Source organism: Acomys minous, assembly GCF_964271855.1.
Source record: "Acomys minous genome assembly, chromosome: 10".
In the NCBI taxonomy this organism is placed as follows: Eukaryota; Metazoa; Chordata; class Mammalia; order Rodentia; family Muridae; genus Acomys; species Acomys minous.
Window position 1 is genome coordinate 1,444,919 of NC_140491.1, and position 21,861 is coordinate 1,466,779.

Consider the following 21,861-nt stretch of genomic DNA (forward strand, 5'->3'; position numbering starts at 1 on the left):
GTCACGGCCAATGGGCCAATGAGGATCATTTTATTCAAACCAGCACAGCTGGCATGTATATTAAAAGTATTTTTAACAAATAGTTAATAATTTGATTTATGACCTTTTCAGCTATCCTGTTATTTTATCCCCTTCCTCCTTTATCTCTGCCCCCATTAGAATCTCTATCCCAATCTTTTCCATTTCCCCCACCAGATCATTTGGACCCTGGTATTCCCTCTCTTGTGTCCACCCGCATCAGCAGCAGCAGTCTCTCTTTACTGTTCTGCTTTGTGCAGTTACTCCAGAATGTGTTTACTCAAGTAAAAAGGTCTGGAGCTCCAGTCTCCAGTGAGAATCTGTGGTGTTTGTATGACCCTGAATAGTTCCATTCTCGAGCGATTAATCCATTGTCTTTTGTGCCAAGTAAAGATGTTTATGATGATATTCTCTAAAAAAACAACTATTACTAACAAGATTTTCTTGGAAAAACTGAACATCAGAAGAAATTTATCAGTTTGTTTTATAAAAGTGATGCAAACTAAAGTAAAATTTAGATCTCCAACAGTTTTGTAAGTGGATTGTTCTGAGCCAGAGTATGATGTAATTATATCACGGTCAACAACTTCATCTTTAAACTTTCTGTAATTTAAAAAATCTAATTCCTCATCTCTACTAAGATTTCTCTCTTCCAGCACTTAGAGAAGAGACTTTAGTTAAGTATTTCCGGGAAACTACATAGAATTAGTTGGCATATTTGTGAGTGTGTTCAAGTATTTGTAATATATACAAATCATGTTTATCTGTCATTCTTAGTTTCTGATTCAACATTTTTATGATGTTTTTGTTTTGCTTTGCATAGACTTAAATTTACTCTTTTGTTTCTTGAATAGGGTTCTATATACTGCATCTATCACATACCTTATGACCTGATGGACACCTAGTATTATCAGATGTTTGTAGGCCAGATAGATGCACAGTTTTACTAAGTAATTTTTTAACATTTTATAGGATTGTTGAATACATTTTCTAGCAGTCTGACAGCTTAATTTTACCATTATATTTTCTACCCTAAGTTTTATATACTTTTCTGATTTTCAGTTTGAAAAAGTTGTAATTTCAAATCCTTGTTTTGTTAATAGTGAGAGTTAGTTTTACTTTCAGATATGCAACTTTTGTTCAGTCTTTCTGTTGAGTTTTCTTGTTTATTTTATGTTTTAAAGAATTTATTTTATGGTCTAGATTAGTACCTTGTTATTTTTAAACATTGCATGTCTATCTTCTTGCTTTTAATCTCTTTGTAAACTAAGAATATTCCATTTTGAACAGAATTCTTCTTTATATTTTGTTAAGCTTTTAGGTTTTTGCTTAATTGGTTTCTTAGGTAAATTTAGTAAGATAGAATTTTCATTAAAGATAAGCATGCTAAGTATATTTTGATGAGTTTTGACAGATACATATTTTTGTGTTCTTACACATGCAATCAAAATGGTAATTTTTTTATCTCCCCAATTTTTTTCTGACCTTTTACAGTTGATTTTTTCCTTTGTTTACTACCCCTAGGCAACCTGTGTTTGGTTTTCTGTCACTAAAGATTATTTCTGCTTCTTCTAGAATATGATATAAATGGAGTCATCGCTGTGTGTACTTAATGCTTGATTTCATTAACCTAGTAAATGAAATAAAAGAATAAACACACACACACACACACACACACACACACACACACACACACACACAAAAGTACATACTCAAGTATCCATTAAATATGTTGTGTTCCATTTCCTGGTACTCTTTATTCCTTCTGGTGGTAACCAGGTTACCATTTGAGGTCATTTCTCATTACTACCCAGTCCTTCTTTTAACATTCTTTTTAGTGTAGATGAACTACAAATAACTCATTTTGTAAAGCAAATCAGTGTGTGTGTGTGTGTGTGTGTGTGTGTTGCATGTATGTGGGGGACAAACCTACCTCTTTTTGCCCTTGTGGAGGCAAGAGTTCTATTTATAGTTTTTTCCCCAGATCTCTATCTTATATTTATAAGTGCCTTTTGCTGAACCTTGAGTTCCAACTATATTGGTTGGTCAATGAACTCTGCCCCTGGGGTCGCCCGTCTCTGCATCTGCTGCATTACGATTATAGACAGACACATGCTGTGGGCAGAGTTTGGTACTTTTTTTTTAAATCATGGATTCTAGGGACCTGAACTTAAGTCCTGAAGATCATACAGTAAGTGCTTCAGCCACTGAACCATCTCCCCAGTGCCACCAACTTTACTTACGAGTCATTTCACTTCCTGTAGTATTCTTGCCTGAAACTTATTTTGTCCTTTACTGTAAGCATGTCAGTCTGAGGTCGTCTAGCCTCTGATCACTTTTCTTTAAATTTCTACGTCAGAGTTCCACGTCTGTACTGAAATATCCATCTGATCATACATTATTTTTATCACAACTATTAACATACCACAATTATTTTTTCTTATCTGACAATCTTAAAATCTATATCATATCTAAATCTGGTTCTGATTTAGTTTTTCTTCTTTGCCTTGTACATGTTAAGAATTTATTGTTGTTGAAAAGCTGAAAATTTTGGTCTTTAAATGATTAAGTATCATCACACTTTTGTCCTGCTAGACTTGTGATGTAGGACTTGTGTCAGTGTAATCAGGACTTGTGCTACAGTGTGGGATAACTTCATCTTTGTTATCCTTATGATTATGGCCAGGAGAATTGGTAAGTTTTCTGACGCTTTTGTTAAATCTGGCTTAGACTAACACCATAAATCTAGTTCTTTCATGCTGTTGGCCTTTGTAAGTTTTCTTGTTCCTTCATCCAGAGGTAGGCCTGGCAATATCACGTGTCCTTGCCTCACTTGGTGCTAGTAATCTGAGTCATACAGTACAGTGGAAGGAAGAGACAGTCATTCAAGGATGCAGTGAAGCCTTGAAAAAGCAGCAGGGATCAGCCTCAAGAGACTGAACCCCAAATAGCCTTTCAGAAGCATATTTATTGACTTTTTTTTTTTTTAAAAAGCTGTTTTTAGAGTGAGCCAAGTTTCTTATACTAGAACCCCAGGACTAATCTAGGTGAGTGAAGGTAGTGTCCTGTTCTCGCTTACATGGCATATGGTCTGTATGTTAGATAAAGACATTTGGTCTTGTTTCTCTCCTCAGACACCCACACTTAGACTTCTGTCTGTATTCAGACCTTCGTTCTATGATAGACTTAAATTGTTAATTTCCTTTTTGTCTGTATGGGTTTTGGTTTTGTTATGTACATAAGGTAGGTATTCTTAAACTTATTCACCTTACAACTCTGTTTTACCTGAAAAATGTTTATGCAATCTTAGGTATATAGACAAATAAACTACTGATAGTGTTACTTTCTTGTTGCTATGACAAAAATGCCAGATAAAAAAGCACCTTAAAGAAAGGATTTCTTTCAGCTTAGGGATTGAAAATATTGTCTGTATTGGCTGGGACCTCACGGTCACTAGAACATGAGATAATATGACAGATTGTGCCATTGGAAGCAGAGAAAGATGAATGCTACTGCTCTGCCGTCTTTCTCCTTTTGATGGAGTCTGCAATCGCAGTTCTTAGAGTAGTGCCTCCCACATTCATGGTGGCCTTTCTTCCCTCAGCTAAAGCCCCCTCCCCTGTAAACACCCTGACAGCTGTGTGTGTCTCCTGTGTGAATTCAAGTCCAGTCAGGTTCACAGTGAAGAGTCAAAAGAATCAAGTTTATTTCCAAACAATTTATTTTGTATACATGTATTTTTAATTTTCTAGGATAAGAGCAAACTTGTAATAATGTATTTTGTTTTTTATTTTCATGGTAAAGAACTGAATCTTGGGTTGGGAAGCTCTCTGTGGGTAAAGAGCGTGGTGTGCAATCTTGGAGTATGGCGCTACCTCCATCTCCCGGGGTGGAGATAGGTGGCTCGCATGGTTTATTTCCCAGTCAGACCCACTGAAACAGGCTTGGTAAGTGACAGTGTGAACAAATAAATTTGAAAGTAATAAGAAAGACAGCCAGTGCTTAGCACTAGCCTCTTCATGTGCTTGCACACAGGCAAACACTCTCACTTAAAAAATGTCACACATAGAAGTGTGTCTTTGCTAAATAGATGATATTGCAGGATGCAGAGAATCTTCAGGCTTTCTCAGGGTTGATTACTGTTTTTATTTTGTAATTGTCTGTGATTGGGAATGTCATTTATCATTAATGCGAACTGTAAAATGGGAGGCCATTTTTGAAATGTTTGAAAATTCATTTTTAATTACAAGGTAAAATTCATTGAACATTTTTATGAAACTTAAGTTTTCAACTCCAACACCAAATTATAAAGTCAGATTTTTCAACATAATCCAATCCAAAGATACTTTTAGGTTTTTAAATGTGTACTTATTTTTTATGAACATGTATGCCCCCAGCAGTTCCATAAACACCTCCAACTCATCATGTCTTTGACTTGAATGAACTTTTTGTTCACAGTGTATTTGGAAACACTTTGGTGTTGCCAGATTTTCAAAGACCTCTGCATTTATTTAGATGGAAAATAGAAGTAATGGCTTTCTGCATTTTTCCGTCTCTGAGTCATATTGCTGGGGGTTGGTCAGGTGTGCTGTGCATTCAGATCTAGAGTTCTGGTTCCTGAGATCTGGTTTCAGTTGGACATAGGCCTTGTCACATTCAGTGATCAATTTTGTAAAGATTTGCTCCCCAAATATCTCTGCCTTGTTAATAAAGAAGCTGGACAGTTAGTGGACAGAGGAAGGCTGGACTTGCAATTTGATGTGGGGGCGTTCTCAGGTAGGGACAGAGAGAGAGAGAGAGAGAGAGGGAGGGAGGGAGGGAGGGAGGGAGGGAGGGAGGGAGGGAGGGAGGAGCAGAAGCAGCCCAGGCAAAACCAATATGGAAGTAATCAGGGCATATGGCTGGGAGAGAGCAAGACGAGCTAGACGGCTTAGAACAGATGCTGACTGCCCAGTTTGTGAGCCTAATGCTTATTAATAACTCTAATAAAGTCTCTGTCATTTATTTGGGAGCTAGAATGGGTGATTTTTAAAGCCCCGCAAATTATAACATTGTTTCATTGTGTGTGTTTGTGTGTGTGTGTGTGTGTGTGTGTGTGTGTGTGTGTGTGTGTGTGTGTTCATTCAGTTATGTAATAATGTATGTCTGCATCATGGACTTTTTTTTCCTCTTTAAAGTTGGGGTTGCAGAACCTCCAAGTAAATAGTGTGCTTTCTGTCATTTGTCTGTTTTTACACATTTGTCAGACTTGTGTACATCTTTGATATAAGAGAAAGTAATTTTTAAAGTACAATTTTAATTAAGGAGCCATGAGATTTTTTAGAAAGCCACTCAATTCTTCTGTTTTTCTGTCAATTTGATATGCTATTATTATTTTTGTGTCAGTGATGAACAAATATTCATACAGTATATAGGAAGGAGAAAAATAAAAATGGGAATATCTCTTCTGCTCCATGTTCCATTGCTTTCCCCAATTCAACTCTGTATTATTTCTTTTTGTCCCTGAGATTTTTCTTGTGGTTTTATGCTGTGTTCTAGTTTCTCTCCTTCGTGTTCTCTGTTTTAGCTATCTAGGATAGATCTAAACTCTTTGCAGCTGTTTTGAAATGTAAGAGGCATCTGACAGCATAGTGTCCTAGAGTTTATTTCACAATATAGTTAATAGTCCACTATAATATTTCATCCTTGATACTGACAGAGTTTGTGACAGTTATTATTATTTGACTTGTGAATTTGAGTAACACTTCAGAATTATTTTGTTGAGACTCTTTTTTGAGTTTCTTTCCTACAACCACAGTATTGAATAGTAGGCAATGAGATGCCCAAAGAGATAAAATGATTTTTTTTAACATAAAAGAAGTACTGGTAGCATTGTACCATATTCTAAACTTTGTTCTAATATCAATATCACTAAACACATTGATGTATAAACTCTTTATTGTTTACTCAATTGTGTACTAATTGTTTAAGACTATATTATAAAAGTCTCAAAAATTTTAATGTTTTTTGCAATTCCTGGTGAGCTTTAAAGACTACCTACCAAATTTATTTCCATGTGCTCTTACGGAGTAGCAAATTCAATATAAAGGAATTGTCTGTGCTGTCCACCATTTTTCCTTTATTTTTTATGAGAATGGTTGAGTTTCTTTGGTATATCTTTTAAAGTGTTCCTCAGTTTTTTTCTGTGATTTCCTATTGAGTCTATGACTCCTCGCTGAAAAAAGAGACGCCTAAAAAGTTATTAAAACAGAGAGCATGCTGTCTCTGACACTGTTGTGCCTGAATTGGTTAACTGTGTGTTGGGAACCAAAGGCTGGTATGCTGTCTGTGGTACATTTCATATGGATGATTAATTGCCTGTCTGCCATACCAGAGGACCCTGATCAGGAGTTATCTCATTTCTATGCACATAATTGTTATTCTATTACATTAAAAGATAGTTGAAGCCTAGGAGAAGACAGCTGCCATACTCATATGACCTTCACAGAGGTCACAGCAAAACTCTCAGCAGTGGCCTACTATAAAAGACCTCTGTAGAATGACCCATCCCATCTTCTACTAAATGTGTAAAAGGTAAGTACAGACAGCAGATTAGATAAAGGTCACCGAATGCATATGGTTACATTGAGTGATCAAATTTTGACATGTGGTGTTTCTCTTTGCTCATCTGAATTGTCCAGCTGTTTTCAATCCCTGTAGTGTGGCACAGGTGCAGTGACTTGACCTTTGTCATCTGTGTCCTAGGAATCACTAGAGGCCTTCAGGATAGTATTTTGAGAAGACATGTCTTTTGCAAGGTTGCATATTTCTAAAAATTTAAATTGCTAATTAAATCAGTTTCTCTTCTGTATTAATCATAGAAAAGCCAAAGTCCAAAAATATATCCAAGTATCACATATTTAAAGCAAGTCTAAAGCTGGGAGACACTTATGTTTGAGGTGGGTCTTAGTAGCATAGACCCCTAACTGTTCTCAGTGGTAGACTGTTTTACAGAAAAGATTCAAGAATCTGTTTTTCTTTCACCATGCCCAATATGAGTCTTTAACCCTATCTTCAGGCTTTTCCTCAAATTTTTTGAACAGAGTAATCTTCCTTGACCTATATTTGTTTTATTTTATCGTATTTCTTCAAGAGGGTAAATTTTTCTTTTATAGAAAGTAGATTTTTTTTCCTCACATAATACATCCTGATTACAGTTTGCCCCCCCCCTTCTACTCCCTCTCATGCCCTCCCCACCCCCCTCTCCTGCCCAGATCTACCACCAAAAGATTTCTCTCATTCGAAAGCAAACAGGCATCTATAGGATAAGAACTAAAATATAATAGGCAAAAACAATGAACACATCAGAAACTGGACAAGACAAACAGAATGAAAAGACCCCAAGAGAAGGCACAGGAAACAGAGATCAACTTGTTTGCACACTCAGGAATCTTATAAAAAGTGGGTACTATAATCTATAGGCAGAAGACATTCTCCTCCCTTTCTGAATGGTTCCAAGAAGGTCAAGTTTTGATAGTCTATTTACTCCATGTTTTTGGAACCTGTAGTTAGATAATTAAAGTTTTCTAAATAAAGCAAGTCAGAGCAGGTAGAAAAGGAGGGCAAGGTGAGAACAATAACATTGAATGCATTCTCAAGTTTGCATGTCGTGTGTCAGTGGGTAGGCCATGGCTTAGAGAGCTGTAGACTAACAAGGCCATTTTTACTGTGAGCATGCCCAAATCTCAACTTCCTCATTCCAGAAGGCTGGTGGATCTGGACGCAGGAGTGGGCTGCACAAACTGCTGTACCAACCAGGGTCAATGTATGCAGTAAACCTAGATCCCTTGTTGAGATCTAGCCAATAAACAGCTCGTTCTCCATGGTTGTGGGGAGAGCGCTGGGCGGGGGTTGAGGTGGGGGTCGGGGGGGTGGGTCTGCCTCTGACATGAACTCTGGTGCTCCCTATCTGACCACTTCCCCTTGGTAGGGAGGCCTGGTGGCACTCAGAGGAAGGGGAAGCAGGCTATCTGGATGAGACATGGTAGGCTGTGATCATATGGTGGGGCAGGAGATCCCTTTCTATCCGAGGTCTAGGGGAAGGGAAACGAGTGAAAGAGGGTGGGGGACAGGAAGATACAAGTGAGGGGATAACTGTTGGGATGTAATATGAATAAATTATTAAAAAAAACAATGACATAATAAATGTTTCTACTTATGTTGCAAATGATTGTCAAAACAATAAATTTATGCAAATCCCATACTCAAGTTAAGTACAGACCTTTAGTGAATATTTAATAAATGCAACTTCCATTGTAATTCTTATTTTTCATTTATGCACAAGTCAAATGATACAGATTGTCATAAACAGCAGTAACATATCAATAAGCCACTTAATTTGTATAATTGAGGTGTGAATTTTACTTCTTTCATATTGCATCTATTTTTTTTCCTTCTATTTCTATCTCTTATTAGCTTTCCACAGTCCAGTCTGAGCAGCCTCTTCAAAGCGCTGGGCCTCAATAATATTCCCTCTCCTTTTGTCTAATCTAAAGTGTATATTGGGAGGATCTTAGTATATCTGTGCTTCAAAAAAAGACCTTAGATGTACACCCACAGATACTTTTCTAGGTTGAAAGTAGAATTTTTAGTTAATCATCATGGCACCGCAGTCCCTACCAGGAGCCTCCGTGTCCCTGCTTATACAGCACTAGTTGTAGTTCAAATCTAGGTTGGGTTACAATGAAAACAAATCAGTAACCTATGTAATATTATCATGTGACATTTGATGGGGAAACACGAACACATGTTCTTTCACCCCAGAACAGGACACTGAATATGGAGCAAAATAACAGCTCACTAAGTCCAACTTGACGAACTAATGGGGTTTATTGGAATTACTCCCTGGAACATCCATGAGAGGTTGGACAAAAGCAGAGGTTATTAGAGAAACTGACTAAGAGATAGGCTTATCCCAGTCTGGGGGACACTGACAAATGCTGCCTGTTTGGAGCACTGCATATTTACCAGTGGAAAAAGTTCTCTGCAGGACTGTTTACTGCTTCTATAACTGGGGTGGTAGCAGGGAACATGTGAATCTCGTGATTTGCACTTCTTCAGGACTTGTGAGTTTGGTTCTTGAGTGTAAGGGACCCTTTTCCTCCCTCTAGGTGGGGATGCTTCCATTTGTAAGAAATTGCTACTCAGCAAATACTCAGTCTGCATCAAATCTGTAAGATTTTACAGCCTGATATTGTATATAGCAAATGGCCTCTTCTGCCTATGGAAAATCATCCAAAGCCAGCATAGAACAGTGTTTGAAATTAAATATTTCATGTTAAATATCTTCAGCACTTAATGAGTTTCTATAATTAATAAGATATTTTGCAAGGGAATGAAAAAAAAACTTGTGGGCAGGGTCTGGAAAGATGGGTCAGTGGTTAAGAGCATAGACTAGTGCAAAGGACCTGAGTTTGGTTTCTCTTTACAGCAGTCATCGCAGATGGCTGGCAACCAGCTATAGCTTCCAGTTTCAGGGTATCCAGCCCATCTGACCTTCAAGGAACCTGCAATCCTGTGTATATATGTATACTCAAGACATATACATCATTAAAAAGAAAGTAAAACTAAAGGTTTCAAAAATAAAATGATTTCAAGATGAGTACAAAACAATTAAAATTATGATACAGAATATATTTTTAAAAGAATTTCTCTGAAAGTATATTAGGAGTTCAGAGAAAACTAATATTACTTCAATTTAAATTTAAAATTAGAAACATGGTGGCATTTCAGTGATTATTCTAGGACAAAAGACACAGGCAGTGACATGAGAAAATGCATTTTAAGTAGAAAGATCAGCCTAAGCAGATAACTGGGGAAGAATATATGAAGCATATACCAAATGGTGAAACTCACTATACATGAAGAAAGAGTATGAGTTGAGGTTCTACCATATAATTATAGGCATTGGGTACCATGTTGTCTTAGAATTTCATTGCTCTGAAGAGACACCATGACCAAGACAACTCTTACAAAGGCAAACATGTAATTGGGGCTGGCTTACAGCTTAGAGGTTTAGTCCACTGTTGTCATGGCAGGAAGCATGGCAGCATGCAGGCAGACATGGTGCTGGAGGAGCCAAGAGTGCTATATCCTGATTCAAAGGCAGCCAAGAGGAGACTGTCTCACATCAAGCAGAGCTTGAGCATATGAGACCTCAAAAGCCCTCCACAACATTGGCACAGTTCTTGCAACAAGGTTACACCAACTCCAACAAGGTCATACCTCCTAAGAGTGCCACTTCCTATGGGTCAAGAATTTAAACACTTGAATATATTCATTCATAACAGGGACCAAATCTATTCAAACCAGCGCACTTGATATATTTTGTTTTATTCATGTGTATTCAGGATTATGAGAAAATTTCAGGCTATCATAATTGTATCATATACTGAATATTGCACTTTGCATATATATTTGTATGTTTATTTCATTGCTTTGTTGGGTTGGATGAAGATAGCTGGGTGGAGGACATAGGCAGAACCACGCCACCTATTGTACTTGGAGTTATTTTCAAAGTCTCAACAGCAACAAGTCTCATTTTCTGTCTGTGAATAAAAAAGAAAGTTTTGAAATTTACTCTTGTGGTTGGATAAATGTTTTATAAGTATTTATTTTATACCTTTCCAAAATAGAAGTAGGAATACAGTAAGTGTTTTTACTAGGCAAAATGTGTTATTTGCTAAAACAACTACTGTATTACAGACTCTTTAGGCATTAACGAAACTGATGTACACATAGCATTAATGCATTTTCTGTAGCCCTGATAAGAACCCTCTGCTCAAACAATACTGTCAGGGATATTTTTAATATGAGAGAACAAGAAGGATTATGCTTCCCTCGATCCTGGATAAGAAAGTAAGACTGATAGTGTTTTTATCAATTCTTGGCATGCCACATGAATGAAATTGAATCATTTCTTCATCTGTATGGTATGAGAAGCATATCGCTTTTTTATAATTTTTTCAGAGTTTTTATTAGCAGTTAGGTTAAACTGAAATGTTATTGGCCAGAACAGTGAAGAAGTATGGTGAAGCTAAATGTGAGATGCACAACATATAAAATACCAAGGCAGGTGTAGGGGAAGGTGCTGGAGAGGTGACTCTACTGTTACTAGCACAGGCTGTTCCCACAGAAGATCTGTGCTTGTTTTCCATGCCCACATGGTGGCTCCCAATCACCTATAAGTTGAGTTCCAGAGGATCCATCATCATCTTCTGCCTTCAGTGGACACCAAAGCATGCACGTAGTTCCCAGGCATACATACAGGCAAAAACCTCACGCACATAGATAAAATAGAGTAAAAAAAATAGAAAAGGCAATAATGTAATTATTAACAACTAGGATTGTTTATTGTTACATTGCAGGTTATAATAACATATATGACTGTGAAATGAGTTCTAAGTGTAGTTGATTCAATATGATTATGTTTTTTTGATGGAAGATAATTACATTAAAGATACACTTAAAGGGGTACATCATAGAGTACTTTCCATTATTTGCATTTCACTGTGAATTAAATTCAGATAAGAAAGCAAGTTATTATTTATCTTCTCTGAAGAAATTACTCCATTGCATAGGGAAACCAAAGTGGAAATCTGGATCTGAAATACGTGCTGAATTTCAGGGTCAGTAACAACCCAAGAGCTTAGAAAATAAGACCTTAAAAAAGGCATTATTAAATTGACTTTAAGATTTAGCTAATAATGTTATATAGACTACTGGTTGCTTACTCAATTATTTCTGGGCAGACATTCGCTAGTTATTTGTTACAAACATGTGATTTTAAACAGCAAATTCAATGTGTACAAAAGTGATGCACATCAGTTATGCCTCAACATAAAATAAAACTTTGCATGCATTGCCTACGTATCAACAGTTCTAGCTGGGAGCCTGGAATTAAGGCCTATTTTTTATAGAGGAGGTCAGTCTCACCACTTATTTGTCTAAAACATTGAAATAAATTTTTGGTATGTTGGAATCATAATATTATATAACTGAGAGTACATTTATTATATGGTTTTAAGCCAACTTTAATTAATTTAAATGTTCACTATGCAATTACATAGAACTTTATTCTCTGGATTTAGGTCCATATTCATTTCTTTAAGCGAGAAGTCAGAAACATGGTAGTCTAGAATCTTCTACCTTCTTGTGCACAAAACAAAAAGGAACTAATTGCATTTCAAACAAAATGACTAAAGAATCAAAAGGGTAAAATGCAACGAAAATGTAGAGATCTTGATCTATGAATAAGGAGCAGCATTTATAAACAAAGAGGCTTTGACCCCAAATGATCATGTTATAAGGGCTGTGAAGATGGTTTCTAGCAGATAGTTTATGGCTTCCCATCTCTTTAATATTTAGACTTTACTTGAAAATATCTAAGCATATTTATTTTATTACATTGAGTTTTTAGAACACGATCTAATAAATATAGGTGTACTAGTAGATCAGGGGACATGGACTTTACACTTGGTAAAAGTCAGTGAAGTATTGTGGCCAAGGGGGCATTATGTGAAGCCGAATGTGGAACCAAACAAGAGGAAAATGGAAATTACACCAAAATATCAGCTAAGCACTAATTTTAAAATGAGTATGGCTCTTGTATTTGCAGTTTTTTATGTCTTTGTTTTTCACCAGTGTTGCCGTTAGCAGTCCATTCTGCAAAAATATGACTCATAGATGTAGACGCCTAGTGGGATTGCAATTCTGACAAATAATAAATGTAAAAATGTCTGCAGTGTATATCATGATTCTTAGATATGTGACATTCGTGTGTGTTTACACATGCATTCATTTAATATGTAGATATTAGTTCTTATTAAGGGAATTGCTGACATTTTATTAGCTCAAAGCACATAATAGCACCAAAGGAATATTCAATAATGAAAATAGCACTGGGAAGTCTCATTCTGATTTTTATAATAAGAGATTGAAGGGTAAGAATTTATCCTTAACTTTCTCTGTGAAAAACTTTATCTCTTGGAAGGGAAGGGAAACAAGAAAAGAAATCTAGAGTAATTGTGGCCAGGACACAAAAGCAATTATAGGAAAGCACAGGGAAAGTGGCCAAATGACATACATATGCTCAGCTTTGATAAGTGTCAAACCCGGTGACACTGTAAGGAGATGATTGCAGAGTCTGGGATGCTTAGCTGACCAATGAACTGAGCTATTTGATGAGAAAATGTATCATGGCAACTGTAGCACAGTAACTGGGCTAGTGAAAAGAAGTCAGAATTTTAATAATAATGAATACAATTTTTACTGTTACTATAAGTATTTTTACTGACAGCCTTGCTCTAGAATGTAACATGATTTCATTTCTCATGTTTTCTGAGCTGTAATTATGCTCCCTCCAGTCCCCCACCCCCTTTTACTGGTAAGGGATGGAGATGGAGAAATTACCAGGAAGCTTCAAATTACTGATACCTTAATTTGGGAACTTTGCAACGATTGCAAGAATATCAGAATCCATTGAATAACAACCTTCCATATGACGATTGGAAACACTCCTTAAGAATAAAATGAGAATTTATGTTCTCTTAAGCAAGACAAAGTTGTTTGCCATAGATACTGGCTGCTAAGGAACTTTGTGGATTATTTTATAGATCATCTGCATTTATTTCTTCCTATGCCTGTGGGGGCTTCATCAGGTACCTTTGAACTCAAATGGTCTATCTTAAGGCTTTGATAGGACTCCCTGCCAGTTCCCTCTCCTCACAGCTTTACGACTCTAAGCTCTTCACCTCACCCATGGCTCTATGGGGAGCTGTGGGGATAAGTTAAGCACTCACTGCCCTCCTTTCCTCAGACTTCTCTTACTAAATAACCCAAGCACTTCTACAGGTGCATAAGCCTGGTTTTATGCCCCTGCTGTAGTCAAAAACTGAAAAACTGATGCAAAACAGGAATTCCTTCAATGGACTTCAGCAACATGCCTGCCACTCTTTCTTTGTCAAGTGAATAACATGCTGATCTGACTTAAAGTTAGAAACTTGTGCCAGAAGAAAAGCAGTGTGAAGAATACCATGACATTCTTTCATTCTTTTTTACACAAACAATTTACTCAGCATTCAAATGACGTTCTGTGAAAGGAGCCATAGAACCTGCTTCTATAAAATCTCCAGCCAAGCTGAAAGAGACCTTACAGGAACTTACCTGACCTGATTTCCTTGTTTTGTCTTGCAAATTTCCTCCTCCAAAGCAGTCATCCTAAGGCACAGCATAGCTCACAGGAGAGTCTTTTGGAATCTTGTAGCTCCACCCACTGCTTAACCACTTGATTAGAATGGGAACCACCTATCTAAAGACATTTTAGGTGCACTGTTGCACTGTTAGGCAGGATGTCAGCTGTCAGTTGAGGGTGGTCTTTGTCATATTAACATTGTGCCTGAACCTTTTTTATTTTTGCCTTTACAAAAATGAGATTTTGCCTTATGTAGCTGAAGCTGGCCTGAACTCCTAATTGTGTTGAGATTACAGGTATCCTTAGTCTACATTTAGAGCATGTTAGAGCAAAGTTTGGATCAGTCCCTTGGCCATTGTCAAAATCTTCAATACTTTGTTAAAATGGGAAACCAGAGGCAATAGTAAAAGGTACTAAGTTTGGTCTCTTACACCCAAACTTTTATGCCAGTTTGATTGCATCAACTCTTTCACAGGACTATATTTGCAAGCCAGGAGAGATAAACCAGTGAATTAGATGAGGCCATGGTCAATTGGGCCATGTAACTTACTTTTGGCTTCAAGGCTTACTTTTGGAGTGATCACATGTGTAATGCTTTGATGATGAATGCCAATTTTAAAGCTTGGTGGGTCAGCTATTGAGCAGTTGCTAACAGACAGTGGAGGTTGTGCAGGAACTCAGTGATTTGTGCATTGTTAAACATTCAGTCTTTACTAAATGCTAACAGATGGTACATAAAGGAACATTTTGGCTTTGCTCCATAATTTCAAAGTCCCATATTGTGTGTACGGTTGCCAGGGATTCCAGATAGCCTTCTTATCTACCAGAGATACTTCAGGCCCAGTTGTGTGTGCTTAGATATGGTTGAGACTTAATGGTAGCATTTGTAGGAGCTTGGAGCTGGTATGTAGCTCTCTCTTACTTGGATCAGCATTCAGAAATACTAGTTTGGGGGAATCAATTCATAAAGGGACCAGATTAGCACACCTACTTATATGAAAACAATCTCAATATCTAATATCTTAAAGGCATCCTCTGAATTTTTGTTTTGTAATGTTTATGTAAACGTCAAGATTTAATGATGGAATTTTAACCTTTGAAGGAAGTAATTACCCAGAGGTAGAAGGCCTTTGAAGTTCAGTAGTATAGTTCTCAGTATCTGATATGCAGATATTAGGAACAATAGAGTTACTGGTGTATTAATTACCTAGAGGATTCAGAATCCTCTTTGGAATGCTAGAGGGAGGGATCTCGGCAGTTAAGAACACTGGCTGCTCTTCCAGAAAACTTGGATTTGATTTCTAGCACCCATTTAACAGCTTACAACCTTCTGTAACTCAGGGTTAGGGATCCTTATGACCACGAAGGCACCAGGAATATATGTGGTGCACATAAGGCAGGTAAATCTCTCATAAACATAAAACACCCTCCTTAGCTCTGTACTTATCTGAGCCATGTTGTATTTCAGTCAAAACCAGAATTTACCAAGTGGTGGAATATGGCTGGTGAATTGGCTCCACAGGTAAAAGTTGTCAGTCTCCCAAGCCTCATGTTAGGAGTTCAGTCACCAGAACCCACATACTAGAAGTAGAGGATCAAATCCTTCAAATTGTCCTCTGGCTTCCTCACACCTGCGATGGTATCAGTGCATGCGTGTGCACACACATGAATAGAATACAAAATCAAAATGCCATCTTTTCCCTGTAGCATGTAGTAGACGCTTGAGAAAACACCAGAAAGCACCAAATCCAAACCACAGCACTTAGGCAAGAGGATTAGCAGTGATAGACTCTCCTATTCCTTCACTTTGCATGGGAAGAGGTGCCTGGGTGAGAGGGCAGCTATTTCTGCATGTGTTTGTGTTTCCAAAGAAATCCCTTAGCATAACTGTGCTCTTAATAAAAAAGTTTAAGAGTAGCATTGTATAGGAAGAAGAAGACAGTATGGGTTTAGATCTTGCTATATTGAACTGAGTGTCAGAAAACTTAGCTGCACTCCACTTTGGATCATGGAATCTTCTAGTCCCTTTGTAACTGGGTTGGGATCACAGTTCAGTAAAATTCAAAGCAAATCCAAGGAGATTCTGAAATTATCAGAAAATGGTTGGAATATAATACTAATGCGATAAGTAGAAATGCTAAGAGCAATCAAGCTTCACATTTAAAAAAATCTATGTAAAATCAATTCATTTTGTTCAAATTAACATTATTTACTTAGCATTATAAAATGTCATGTGCCTGGTGATGTTACTTCTATTTAAAATTTTGGGCAAATGGTACAAAGAGTTACAATTTCAGGCATAAGTTAGCTTTAAATGGAGTACTTTTATGAGATGGATTGAATCTCACAATGGAATTTCTTGTTTACAGGGGAAAGAGGAAGTGGAAATGTGACAATAAGCCTGGAATTTAACTCTTCAGTGATACAATTTTTTGTTCAAAATAATGTTATTTTCATTATATCAAATTATACTTTAAAATTCTGAGATGTGTCACCCACATTGAAATCTCTGAGTGCTAGCAGAATAAACTCTAATTGTATCTATAAAATTAACCTTTCCCCTAAAGTATAACTTTGATTACTTTATAGCAACAGATTCAGGGGTTCTAGCGGTGAAAGAGATAACATATTTTAAAAACTAAAACCAAACAACAGCAACAGCAAACAGCCCCAATCCTGATCACTCTTCTTTGCTCAGGTAGCTTGAGTTGGAAAGGTGAAAGATTTAAGAATAAAACTTCAGTGGTTCATTTGGATAAAAATCCATTTCTTTTCCCTTTTTATCAGTTGAAATACATAATTTTGTTTACTCTTTTTAATTTTTCTCCTCAGTGATTCAGGGCATTGTTAATATCAACAAATAGTAGTGACCTATCAGAAATTTTAGGTTTCTGTGGTGGCTAGCAGTTATATGTCAGTGAATTTGAAAATTCAAAAAAGATCTGTTCACTAAACAAATATCTTCAATAATAATAGAAAGCATTTTTAAAGATACTGCTTTTGTTCTGAGAGCCTCCTTCCCACCACTTCCCTTCCCCTCTCCCTCCTTCTTTCTTTCCTTTTTGTTTTTTCCTTCTCTCTCCTTCTTTCTTTCTTTCTTTCTTTCTTTCTTTCTTTCTTTCTTTCTTTCTTTCTTTCTTTCTTTCTTCTTTCTGTGATGGCTGTTTTAGTTCTTCAGTAGCATAGGAGGAAGGAGGCCCAGTGTGGATCAGCTCTGTCGTGATATTTGAATGCTTGCCTACTTGTCTTTCTTGAGCTCACCTGTATTTTGATCTCATCTGTTGGTATTACAGGCAGCTGAGTAAAAGACACTGAAGGAAGAGAAAGGAAATAGCACCGATAGTCCATACATAAGCTGATAAACCTCCCAAATTTTAAGTGCTTACTGGAGTCACCGACCTTGAATTGAAGTCCTGTAAAGTTTTTCTAGTCCACGTTCAACTTCTGATAAAACTCTTTAGCTTTATCAGAAAATAGAACAAACAAGATTTTGGAAAAAGCAGCTGTGTCAGCAGAATGCTTGTATGGAATGGTAGTCTCCACAGCTAAGTTTCGCTGTAGCCCGAGAGTACGCAGTGGTGTTCTATGGATCATTCGTGATCTGCTGCATCAAAAGTTACAAGATTATGTTATTGATGAATTAATATTAGTTTTTTTGCCATTTCATGAAAATGTTATTTTATCATACCTTTGCTTTAATCATATTTAATTTTTATGACATTTTAGAAGAAAAATATATACAAAGAAATGGTATATATAATATATAAGGAAAATATATATTATATATAATAAATATTATAAATACAGCCTTCCCAATCCATTTAGCATTACTTGTATGTCTACATATGTGATACACATACATCACATACATACATATATATGATTTCAGGGCTGACCACTTATTGTTGGATAACCAATAGGGACCTGACCCCTTGGAAAGAGTATTTCTCCCACTCTGAGCATTCCTATAGTGTGTGTGTGTGTGTGTGTGTGTGTGTGTGTGTGTGTGTGTGTGTGTAAGTGTAAGAGAGAGAGAGAGAGAGAGAGAGAGAGAGAGAGAGAGAGAGAGGGAGAGAGACAACACTATACAAAAAGAAACTATTCCCACTATTCCCAGAGGAAGCAGGAATGGGACACAGTCATCTGAAAGAAACTGAATGAGGGAGGACTATATGCACTTTGAATAGTGAAATGACATGGATGGCCAGGGACTATGTGGAGGAATATCTTGAGTGTATGTAACAGCTGTCAATAAAGCTCGGTTTAGCCAATCAGCTGGGCAGAAGGACATGAAGTGGGAGGTGGGACTTCCTGGAGATGGGGAGGAGCCGAGAATTGACAGTTAAGGTGGAGAGAAGCTTCTGAGGATCAGATTGGCACATGCTTGGGATATATGTAGATTATGAGGATTAGAGTAGTTTATTTTAGTTTATTGTTAAGAAGGGAGAAGTTTAGATTCTGCCCAGTGTAGTGCTTACAGTTTTGAATTATGTTTCAGTCTTTTTGTGTCAGTTATTGGCTTCCTAGGCTGAATGGATACATTTTATTGTAACAGACTGGATAAGAAAAAGCCCATAAGGTTTTGTGCAGTCTAAGGGAAATCGCCATAAACAGAAAGTATAACCCATGTAGGGTGGCATCCCTCTACAATCTCTCACAAGGTCAGGCTGAGCAGGCTTCAGGTCTCTGCATATCAAGGTTCCCTCAGTCTCTCCCTTCAGAGTTCCCAGCTCAGATATTTGCTCTCAGTAAAGTCTCCCTTGCATCCCACAACCAACCGTGTCTCTCAGTACTTCTCTGTACTTACCTTGCACTGTTAAAAAGAAAATTGTCAAATAATTTATTTATTTCCCTTAAATTCTGATCACAGCTTCCCTTCTCTCCTCCCAGTCCCTCTCTCTTCCATCACTCACTCACCTCCCTGTGTTCCTGCTTCTGCCTTTCTCCTCAGAAAAAGGGAGGCCTCTGATGGCTATCAACCCTGCATATCAAGTTGCAGTAGGGCTAGGCATAGTATCATCTTCTACTGAGGCTAGACAAAGCCTTTCAGTTAGGGGAAAGGGATCCAAAGTCCGACAACAGAGTCAGAGCCAGCTCCTGCTCTTGCTGTTAGGTGTCCCACATGAGGACTAGGATGCATAACTCTTCCATATGTGCAGAGAGCCAAGGCCCATCCCGTGCATGCTCCCTGGTGTGTGGTTCAGTCTCTGTGACTCCTATGAGCCCTGGTTGGTTGATTATGTTGGTTTTCTTGTAGTGTCCTTGACCCCTCTGGCTCCTTCAATCCTTCCTTCCCCTCTTCCACAGGATTCCCCAAAATCCACCTAATGTTTGGCTCTGGGTCTCTGCATCTTTTTTCATCAGTTACTGGGTGAAGCCTCTCAGATGACAGTTCCTAGGCTTCTATTTGCAAGTATAGCAGAATAAAGTTAATAGTGTCAAGGATGGGCTCTTTCTATTGGCATGGGTCTCAAATGGAGGGAGTCATTGTTTGGCCCCACCCACACTTTCTGATCCATATTTTACTCCTGTGCATCTTGTAGATAGGACAAGTTGTGAATATAAGGTTTTGTGGCTGGGTTGGTTTCTCAGTCCCTTCATTAGAAGACTTGCCTGGTTACAGGAGATGGCCTTTTCAGGGTTTCATATCCCCTCATTGCTAGGAGTCGTAGCCAGAGTCACCCGCATAAATTCCTGGGAGTTTCTATTGTACCAGGTTTCTAGCTCCTCCCAGAGGTGCTCACACCACAGAGGCCAATTCTTTCTCCTAGTAGTCTCCCCCCTTGTCGTTCCCCAACTCGATCCCTGCTGCTCTCCTACCCACTCTCTCCCCCACCCCGTCCCCTCCCTCCCTCCCTCCCTCCCTCCCTCCATCCATCCATCCATCCATCCATCCATCCACAATGCCTATTTTACTTCTCCTGGGTGATACTCACGTGTCCCCCACTGGGCACATCTTACTTAGCTTCTTTGGGTCTATGAATTGTAGTATGGCTCTCCTGTACTTATGGCTCATATCCACTTGTAAGTGAGTAAATACCATGTGTGTCTTTCTGGGTCTGGGTTATCTCACTCAGGTTGATTATTTTTCTAGGTCAGTCTATTTGCTGGCAAATTCCATGGTTATTGTTTTTAATAGCTGAATAATATTCCATTGTGTAAATGTACCACACTTTTCCCTATCCATTCTTTGAGGAACAGCTAGCTTGTTTCCAGTTTCTGGCTTATTACAAATAAAGCTACTGTGAACATACTTGAACAAGTGTCCTTGTAGTATGGGGGAACATCTTTTGGGAGCAATATAGCTGGGTCTTGAGGTAGAATTATTCCCAGTTTTCTGAGAAACCACCAAATTGATTTTTAAAGTGGTTGTACAAGTTTGTACTCACACCAGCAATGGAGGAGCGTTCCCCTTGCTCCACATTCTTGCCGTCCATCATGTGCTGTCCCTTGAGAATTTGATCTTAGCCATTCTGAAGGGTGTAAGAGAGAATCTCACGGTGGTTTTGCTTTGCATTTCTCTGAATACTAAGGATCTTGAGGGTTTCTTTAGGTGTTTCTTGACCATTCAGTGTTCCTCTGTTGAGAATTCTCTGTTTAGCTCTGCACCACATCTTTTAATTGGTTTATTTGGTTTGTTGGTGTTTAATTTCTTATGTTCTTTTTTGAATATTAGCCACTGTCCATCTGATATAAGGTTAGTCAAGGTCTTCCCCAGTCTATAGGCTGTTGTTTTGTTCTGTTGACAGTGTCCTTCGCCTTACAGAAGCTTTTCAGTTTCATGAGGTCTTATTTTGATCTTAGAGCCTGGGCTGTTGATGTTCTGTTTAGGAAGTTGTCTCCTGTGCCGATGAGTTCAGAGTTCTTCCCCCACTATCTCCTCTATCATATTTAGTGTATCAAGTTTTATGTTTTGAGGTTTTTGATCCACTTGCACTTGAGTTTTGTGCAGGGTAATAGATATGGATTTATTTGCATTCTTCTACATACAGATATCCCATTAGACCACCAAGCTTTCTTCTTTCCATTGTATAGTTTTGGCTTCTTTGTTAAACTCAAGTGTCCGTAGATTTGTGGGTTTTCTTCTGGGCTTTAGATTCTATTCTGTTGATCAACTGGCTGTTTTTATTACTATTGCTCTGTAGTGCTGCTTGAAATCAGGAACAGTGATACCTCTAGAGGTTTTTGTTGTATAGGATTGTTTAGCTATCTTGGTTTTTTTTTTTAATTCTATATGAAATTGAGTATTGTTCTTTCAAGGTTTGTAAAGATTTTTTATTAGATTTTTTATGGGAATTGCATTGAATTTGTAGATTGCTTTTGGTAAGAAGGTCATTTTTACTATGTTAATCCTGATACAAGAGCACAGGGGATCTTTCCACCTTCTGATATCTTCTTCAACTTCTTTCTTCAAAGGTTTAAAATTCTTGTCATGCAGGCCTTTCACCTAGTGGGTTAGTTACACCAAGATATTTTATATTTATGGCTATTGTAAAGGGTTGTGTCCTTAATTTCTTTTTTAATCCCATTTATTGTTTCAAATCCAAATCAACCAATAATAAGTGCTTCCCACAAGTCAAGTGTGCTGCAGAAGCTAGAAATACACTTTTATA

At 37.7% G+C, this 21,861-nt stretch overlaps 1 protein-coding gene across 2 annotated transcripts in view; it reads left to right on the forward strand.

Annotated features, from left to right (window-relative positions):
- COX7B2 (cytochrome c oxidase subunit 7B2) overlaps positions 1–21,861 on the forward strand; it is a 104,773-nt gene that overhangs the window by 50,429 nt on the left and 32,483 nt on the right. The window lies entirely within an intron of this gene.